The sequence below is a fragment of the Alosa sapidissima genome, chromosome 21 (genome assembly GCF_018492685.1).
Source record: "Alosa sapidissima isolate fAloSap1 chromosome 21, fAloSap1.pri, whole genome shotgun sequence".
Classification (NCBI taxonomy): Eukaryota; Metazoa; Chordata; class Actinopteri; order Clupeiformes; family Clupeidae; genus Alosa; species Alosa sapidissima.
Window position 1 is genome coordinate 22,440,683 of NC_055977.1, and position 8,522 is coordinate 22,449,204.

General features: G+C 40.9%; 1 long non-coding RNA gene across 1 annotated transcript; it reads left to right on the forward strand.

Moving 5' to 3' along the window:
- The first annotated feature begins 7,112 nt into the window (after positions 1 to 7,112).
- LOC121695707 lies at positions 7,113 to 8,136 on the forward strand. The gene is made up of 3 exons (XR_006026141.1): positions 7,113 to 7,132; positions 7,675 to 7,764; positions 8,063 to 8,136. It is a non-coding gene; the product is annotated as an uncharacterized LOC121695707 (long non-coding RNA).
- Positions 8,137 to 8,522: the final 386 nt, after the last annotated feature.

Here is an 8,522-nt window from a genome sequence, read left to right on the forward strand (position 1 = left end):
TCTGCGAATAGCAGACAAACAGACAGACAGACATTCCTGTCATTTATAGATATAGAAATAGATATTATTGAAGCATTTTACATAAATTTCTTCAAGTTATTTAAGATATTTCAATAAATGAAACATTTCACAATACCTCTCAGGACAATTGATATTTATTCTAGAAAGTCAATGAGTGAATGAAAATGGAAAAGAAAAAAAATATCCCCTTTCCAAGACCAAGATCCTTTTTGCTCCAGAATGGTGGTCAGCTCTGGTGGCTCCAAGCAGGTCACTGGGCTGCCACTGGGGAGAGGGTCTAGTGGAAGGGCGTGCCACGAGGAAAAACATGACCCCAATCACGGACCCTCCTCTCTGGGCCCTAGCCAGCCTGTCTCTAGGGCAGACGCCAGGGCCAGGAGAGGGGAGAGCACACCAAGGACACCCTCCTACCCAACTCCTCCACGGCATCCCATCGATTACACATCAGCCAGATGCCTCACGGGGCATTAGCCAGTCAGTAGTTTGTGCTTGTTTGCTCGCCTCTTGGTGTGAATAGGTTTTGAGGGCAATTGCTTGGAGATATTGTAAACCGCCAACAAGCTTAAGCCTACATTTGTGTTGCTGGTTAGATAAAAAAAAAAAAAAAAAGAGGACATGACATATTTTTGAAACAGCAGTAGCCATGTTTTGTTGCCAACGTGAATTTTGAAAAGGGCCCCTCCGGTGTTTTGCGAGTTTGGCCCACGCGCCGCGATGGCAGCACCATGTGATAAATAATTTATCTGGATAAGTAAAGGGCAGGCGTCAAGCGAGGCCGAGGACTGCTCTGTGACCTCCACGGTCAGACCTTTTCCAGCCGGGCCTCCGACAATACAAATGAAAGGCTGGCCAATTAGAGACCTCTCCAGGCTTGGAACCCCAGACGCTGGAGATTACCAATGCAGAGTGCAGCCCAGTGGGTTCTCACCGTGGCAGAGACCCAGCAGCTGAGGACCTGATACAATCATATGCAAAGCAGCCCCCACCACTCCAGCCAGGACCATAGAGGCCAACGAGCGATGGATGGATGGATGGATGTTATTCTGGGGGAGTGAGGAAGTGATCTAGCTGTCGTTGGTTTTACCAACAGAGAACCACTTTGTAACGTTTGTCAACATTTTAGTGGTGGGAATAACAACGTTAATGGCTGGAGTTAATGATTAGGATCTAGTCTACTGGCTGCCTCACACATTTTCACTGTATCGCACTGATGTAAATAGCTCAAAGGAGTAAACATATTTAAAAAGATATATCTTTTTAATATTTTTGTATACAAAGTAAAAAATGTACTTATAGACTGAGCATAAATATGACCATAAAACTAACTGAACAGAAATGCACCTTTAATGATGTAGTTATGGTTACAAATTACTTAGTGGCTAAATATGGCCTGTAGGGTTATGTCATTTCTAAAATTATAACACAATAAGCATCAAGGAATCTGTTTTTGTACATTTATCCCACCTTTTCGTAAAGTCTATAATGATTCATGCACACTGAAGTGAGCTTTTCCTATTTGATGAAGATCACACAACAAGCACACCCCATTAAAAGAAGTTCACAATGTTTTCTAAAACTGGTACTGGCATGATCATTATGCCTCTGACAAGCATGATTTCCTCTGTAGGGTTGTTAAGATTGGAAAGGGCCAATATGTGGAAGGCAACTGCCTGTGTGCAAGAGTGACCCTCATCTCTCACCAATTATTTTTTTGGGACTCTTCTGTTGGCCACATAGAAAGATGTCGACTGGACATCCGTGAATATGTCCTCAGTGAGTGGTTTAACTGAAGTGCATCTGTGTTTGTTTGTGGAAATAAACACTAAAACACAAATGCATGCACACACATCCTTGTTGTTGTAAAACTAGACCAACCCGATAGCTCTTCAAGTATATTTAAACATTTAACATGCATTTAATGTCTCCTTAATCCTCATTTGTATTACATTAGAGACAGAGCTCTTGTTTGTGTTTATGAAGTTATTCCCTGTATATTTTTTCAAGTGGTGAAGAGACTTTCTTTTTTCTCTGAAAGAAAACATGGAGTGAGTCACGTCTGAATGATCTGCAACTCATTACGAAGGAAAGAGCAGAGCAGAGTTTACTGAGTCTCCATTGATTAGTCAGAGGAAAGGGATTATGTAAGTGGGGGGAATGCTTATCCCTACACTCTTAAAATAAATGTGTTGAAAACAACACAACTTGCATTGTTTTTAACACATCTCTGTGTACAGATAGGGACAACACAGTTTGTGTTGTTTCCTTTTTTGTTTGTTACACAATACGTGTTGAAAATAACACAACTGCGTTGAAAACAACACAACTTTTGTCTTTTGTTTTTTTTTTTACATATTTCTGTGTCCAGAAAGGGACAGCACATTCATTTTAAGAGTGTACACAGCGACCACTCAAGGAACATCACCGGCAAAACACAGTGGTTCAACACTCATTTTGTCTTACGTGTACATCATAACCTCAGGTGTTTAGCAAAGATATTGACATTTTTCATTATTCTTTTGTTCTCACACTGCAGAGCCAACATCACCCTACACTTTTGTGTGGGGCGGTGTGTGTGTGTGTGTGGAGGGAGGGCGTAGCATGACTTAAATGTAGATCTTCTGAACAAGACCTGATTTCCATATTCAAAGTCGGCAAAGTCCACAATGCGATATGTAAACAACGGTGTGCCTGCATGCAAAATGAGGGGATCATTTATGTGGGTATGTTCAGCACCCCCCTCCTCGACTGACTGTGTCCCCCGACGAAACAATGTTTGGGGAGGCAATGTCAGGTTTCAACACGACAGTGCACGGCAATAACGCTACACCTTGTATTTCGATGAGTATTTACCCTGCGGAAACACTCAAATCATGCGATGATTACAGGATGGCTGTGCACTAGAGAACCTACCCAGTCATATCACTGGGCATATATTTCATATCTTAGTTTATGGCAGTGCTCAGTTGTCTCCCATATTTTCTCCCCTTGTCACCAAGTCTATTAAAAGGTACAGTCCATGATTCAGTTTTGGTCTTGCAAATGGTTGTTGACATTTCACCTCAACAGCCTATCAAATCTCCATCATCCCTTCAGTGCTGCTGAAGCACTGTGTTGATTGGCTGAGATTGTTTATGACTTTATCTCGTCAGTCAGGACCAAGTGCAAACACCACAAGGTTTTGTTTTTGCGCAAACACTGAACGGACCGTCAGAGGATTGAGGAGCAATTCGCTGAATTTGACAAAAAAAAAAGTGTGTGGGATAAGAATCATGGACTGCAAGTCAAGCAGAGGGGAGAAAAAAACATGGCCGCCAGTCACTACTGTTTGTGTCATTAAAGGAAAGCAAGTGCTGTCGTTGTGGCCAGGCGCTCGAAAGAGAGCTGTATGATGGAGCGCTGATTGAGGTGGGAATGGGATGGGATGAAATGAGATGGCAGGCTGTTTGGGCAGCCAATCCACCTCCATCAGATTGCTCGCACTCCTCACATCACACATGGTGCCCAAGCTCAAGCTACATTAAAGGATTGTGTGAGCAATGGCAGGTTTTCATCAGAATCTCCTCTCACCTTCTGCTTCTCTCATTCTCTTTCTCTCTCTCTTTCCTCTCTGTTTTTCCATTTCATGTCTCTATCACTGTCCATCTATCTCGCTAACCAGTAAATACTCATTGCTTTTGTTGTTGTTGTTTTTTGTCGTCTTTTTGGAATGCAGCATCAACATGCTGTGCTTAATTATTTAAAGATGACTGTTTTCTTTTTACAAGCCACTTATTTTTAAGTTGGTTTGTTCTAGAGGACACACAGTGTCTCCCCTCAAACCCATTTATTTTCAATTACACAATGGATACAGAGGAGAGGGTTCATCATTAGTTCCATTTTTACTCCAATTAGGTCTGTCGGTGAATTATGTCTTAATCACGTCTGTGTTGGATCAAGATGAACACAAGGCTCTGTAAGAAGGGACTGAATCAACGGTTAATATTCCAATACTCTAATCATTGCTACAATTATCTTTAATGAACGTACACTGGGATCATAATGTTTCTGTTGGACGTTTATAATTAATAATGTTAATTACCATTCTATCAACGATTTCTCATCTTTGCCATGTTTACAGAGTGTGTGGGGTGTGATTGTTGTTACAAACTGGTGACAAGGTGCGAACATGTCAACGTCATCTGCAGCCTGACAAAAGGTAATATGACAAAATTACACACAATCAATTTCTTAAATACAGGTGAGGAAAGTAGCAGAGCAATCATGTTAATTGCAAACACGTGGATATGGGTAGGTTGTTGTGTAAAGGATGGCACGGACGCTCCTCAGGATGAGAATTGCGTTGGCCATCAAACAAATGACATTTGAGAAATTGACAAATACAGTTAGAGTTCATGTATTTTCCTGTGGTCCAGGAGAAGCCCCGGCCTGAGTTAGGCCCTCAGCAGGGTGACGAGAACCAACACCAAATTGCAGGTGAAACCAGAGGCTTTCTAGTTCACTGTATGTATAAACAGGGGTGCTGCTGATCACAAAGGCTTTTGTCAATATGATACCTTTCCACTAGTTTAGGTATGCAAATGTCTGGCCTTACACTTTTTTTTGTTTTACCGGGATCACCTGAATATGGGTAGATTGCTGATAGTAATATTGAGAACATTACAACAGGATATTTTTTATTCACTCTATAAAGAGGCTTCTGTCCGTCACCCTTTCATGTCATATCTTGCCCTATCCATATGAGAAGGATTCACAGGCATGCCAAGAGACATCAACATAAAATACAAACTGTGTGTGTGTGTGTGTCTAGGGACATACATGTTTTATTTCTAATTTAGTGAGAACTGTAACCTAAGGGAGGTTGCCTTTTCATGAAGAGTTAGTCATCGCTCATCCCCAATCATGTTAATGCAGCGAGGCAAGGGGGCAAAGCGGCCAAGGCTGGACTGAGGACAACATCATGGTCTTACCTGCTCCTCCTCCTGCTGCTGGACATCCTGGAGGAACCTCAGGAGAAGGCTGGCCACTGAAGCAGTGCCCTGGAGGAGATGCTAATTCTTACTGATATCTGGTGGCAACATGTTTCAAACACAAACACAAACACACAAACACACACACACACACACACACACACACTGTACACTGTATTCCCCAACAATGTTCTAAACTCAATAAAATTGCAGAGCTGTACTCAAAGCTGCCATATTGTTCAGGCACCACAAACGTTTCAAGTTCACTCAACTAGTTTCCCAGTTATTGATTATTTTGACAAGATTAGCTCTTAGTATATGAGTAGAACTGACCCCAAAACTCATTTCTTTCAAGAGTGGATTGAAATTACGTCTGACGTAATAAAGACGTGCAACTGCATTGGTTAGGTTCATATCAGCATGGCTAATAACCTACACAAACCAACATAAACCAATAAAATCATAAATCCCAATGAATGGTGAATGAACTAGTCTAAAATCGATTGTGGCAGTTGTAAGCTGATACACTTTGACATCGTAGGCCTAAGACTAATTGTTTGCAAGGACTGCTGCGCACCCAGATGTAGGGAGGCAAGCTGCAAGCAATCAGTGAGATGATCCATCAATCATCATCAGGCTGCAAGCCTTATAGCCTCTACACAAAGGTAAGAACACGCCTTAATGTACCGTAGGTGTACTTTGTTTATTTATTTGTGTACCGTCTTCCAGCGGGCAGACCTCAGCTAAAGTGTAGGTTATGTAAGAGAGACCTTTTGCGGGCTAGCTGCATGTTTTAGCGAGTTAACTAAAGTTTGTTGTCTGAGCTGTCAGCCAGCCAGCCAGCCAGCCTGTTGTTGCACTATTTTAGTGACAAACAGTATGGTTTAGCATTACCAAAGATCCTTTATCATCCATTTCTGGTGTGGCCTACTTTGGCCGTGCAGGTTAGACACCAAAGCAACATTTCATAAGTTGGAAATCAAACACATGACACGCACAAACAGGCAGCGCACTTTTAAACATGTTATTAGTAGCCTACCATAAGCTGCCATGATTCGCCTTAGCTGCTAGATGTAATGCAAAGTAACACTGCAGGGTAATTCTTCAACTATGATACTTTTCTTGTCCTTGGAAGAAATAAGAAAAACTAAAAAATATTTACTACTTTTTTGTTTTTGGTGGTGGAAATGACATTGCCCTAATAACACAGTTTATTTGCTTCATAGTAGGCCTACTAAAGAATCTAGTAGAAAAAAACATCATAATTACATAACATATGGCAGGGATGCATTTTTTTGTTTTAAATCTTACAGTAATGCTTTTAAATTTGTCTATGTATGTCATTGTCATCTCCACTACACTCATGTCATTTCCATCACAACACATATTTTAAGTTAAACGTGTAAAAATAATACAACATACAACATTTCTGGAAAATTAATCAATTGAATATTTTGGCTGATATGTGTAATATTTAATAAAATACATTTGGAACAGTAGATGTTATTTTTGCTTGAAAACACACGTTTTGTTGTGTTTTGGAAACGTGTGATTGGGCAGTCGTGGCCTACTGGTTAGGGCTTCGGACTTGTAACCGGAGGGTTGCTGGTTCGAACCCCGACCAGTAGGAACGGCTGAAGTGCCCTTGAGCAAGGCACCTAACCCCTCACTGCTCCCCGAGCGTGGCTGTAGCAGGCAGCTCACTGCATCGGGATTAGTGTGTGCTTCACCTCACTGTGTACTGAGTGTGTATTAGGGCAAGTTTCTAGAAAGAGTAGATAATTAACATGCAAAAAGATTTTTACTGAAAGATGTTACATTTTCTAAAAATCACCAGGTCAGAGTACCATAGTTGAAGAATAACCCTGCAGCAATAGCATATGTCTTATATTAACGTCAATTCCAGTTTTGTACATGGATAGGAAGCCAAGTTGTAGCTCTGAACTTACTGACAATAGCCTAAGCATGATCAATGGCAACGTCTGACTCTGATAGGCCTGCCTATACAGAGAGATGAAGAGACTGTCTGACTGACTTTTGTTCAAAAAAGTGAAATAATACTGTTCATAATATTTTTCCCCTCAGGACCAGATGGCTGTGTGACATCTTTTCAGTTCTGTGCAGGGAACCACCATCACACCATGGTAAGTGATAACTTACTTGTCCTCCATTTACTAGTGTCACAAAGTTATAGTGATATTTTGTAAGCATTTATTTACCAATGAGAATAGCCTAGCCTAATGTTATCCCTTTGCATCTCTCCACATGGATACACAAAGGCTAGGGTTGAGTGATGTTTTTGTATCAAAGAAGGGATGACACCTTAAGACTTATTTTATGTGGCATTTTCAAAACGTGTTGGCTATGCAGGTCATGTGACGCCTCTTCCGAGACACAGGCTCAGTTACTTTGCCATTATTAGTTAAATCACAGTCAGTTTTCAAGGGTCAGCCCATTACCATGCATACACCACTCACGCATTTGCTCATTCCAGTCTATTAATGCACTGAACATTCATCTCTTACGATTTCATAGAAAGACAGAGCAGGAGGTTGCATATCAGGAGCGTGAAGGAGTTAATCTTGTATTTATGTCACCTGTACTACAGTCTTGTTTAATATATGCATAGGATTAATATTCTGCTGATTTGTCTTCCCATTACCCCACAATCCCTCTGTCTTTCTAGGAAGACGTCAATGTCAACAGCAGAAGGAAAATTACTCTGCAGGCCCTTCCCATCTTCCTGTGGGAAGATGGATTTTTTAAGACCTGGAATGTAAGTTGTTTGTCCTGTTTCACTCTTTCTTCTTTTTTTACTTTGTCTTCTCTATATATCTGTATTTCTATTCAGCCCCCTCTGATACTACCTTGCAGCCAAAAGACAACAACCACAACCATCTTCCTAGCCACCAGAATAGCAGTTAATTCATACTACAGTAATTCACCAAGAATGTCATATTTGGGAATTTTACCTGAACTTTTCATTCACTGGTATTTCATATTATATTAAATACACATGTAGTGTTTTTCATTGACTACTCTACTCATTAACTAATTACTGTCATGTTCTTCAGGCAGAAGAAATTGACCTGCCAGACTTCTCCGATGCAGCTGTAGCTATTCTCACTGTCTCGGGTGATACAGACTCTCTTGTCAGGGTCCCCGTGGATCCTTAAAAAGTCTTAAATACAACTTTCGGTTTTTATGACCTAAAAAAGTCTTAAATTGTCTGAAATGTCTTGAATTTTCAAAAGGGAGGTATTACATTTTCGTATGGGACCGTCGAGCGAGTGAAATGTCTCCATCCGGTTTCGTGTATTTTTTTATCCGCAATTACATTTTGGGGGAAGCATTTGTTCTGTGCGGGTGTCATCTGCATTCTGTAGATCAAGTAGAAGGCTACTGGAGGAAGTGTAGTGGTTGCAAAGTGAAGATGTTTTTAACGTGTGTATCACTAAAGGTGTGAAAACGGCAAGAAAAAATATGCCTGTCTCTTATCCAAATTTCAGAGGTGGACAAACTGAGTTTATTTGC